This window comes from Pteropus vampyrus, unplaced genomic scaffold, assembly GCF_000151845.1.
Source record: "Pteropus vampyrus isolate Shadow unplaced genomic scaffold, Pvam_2.0 Scaffold48, whole genome shotgun sequence".
NCBI lineage: Eukaryota > Metazoa > Chordata > Mammalia > Chiroptera > Pteropodidae > Pteropus > Pteropus vampyrus.
The window spans coordinates 1,941,807-1,942,351 of record NW_011888829.1 but is presented as its reverse complement, the minus strand read 5'-3'; positions in this window follow the sequence as shown (position 1 = coordinate 1,942,351).

Below are 545 nucleotides of genomic sequence, written 5' to 3'. Positions count from 1 at the left end.
CTGGATTATCTGCCACAAGCCAAAGTTACTGTGAGCAAAGGCCAAAAGGCAGAAAACAGCAAGAAAGAAGGTGGAAACTTAGGAGAATAATGATATTCTCCATATTTGAACTTATGCACTCGTTACGACCTTCTGAAGTAGGTCCTGATGTTCAGTGAGGAAAACAGAGGCATGGGAAGGTTAAATAAATAAGCTCTGACGAAGTAAGGGACAGAGCCAGGACCGTGACCTGGGCAGTCAGGGGCTTTGTTACCATGCCACTGCACTTGGAAGCAAATAGCCAGAAAGTCCCCTGAAATCCTAAGGGAATGTACTGTTAGAGTCACCAGAGCTGGTGCTGGCTAACCCACAGGGCCATCTCCAGATCCTGCTGATCGTAGCGGCTGTGCCTCTGACCCTGGGTGCAGAAAAGTGGATGTGGGAATTTCCGAGCTGCTACCTTGCCCACTCTTATCTTCAGCCTGGCATCCTTTAACTCCCATGGACTCCCATCCTTCCTGAGGACAATCTTTGGAGCAGTTTGGGGAAACTGCTGGCTATGCAAA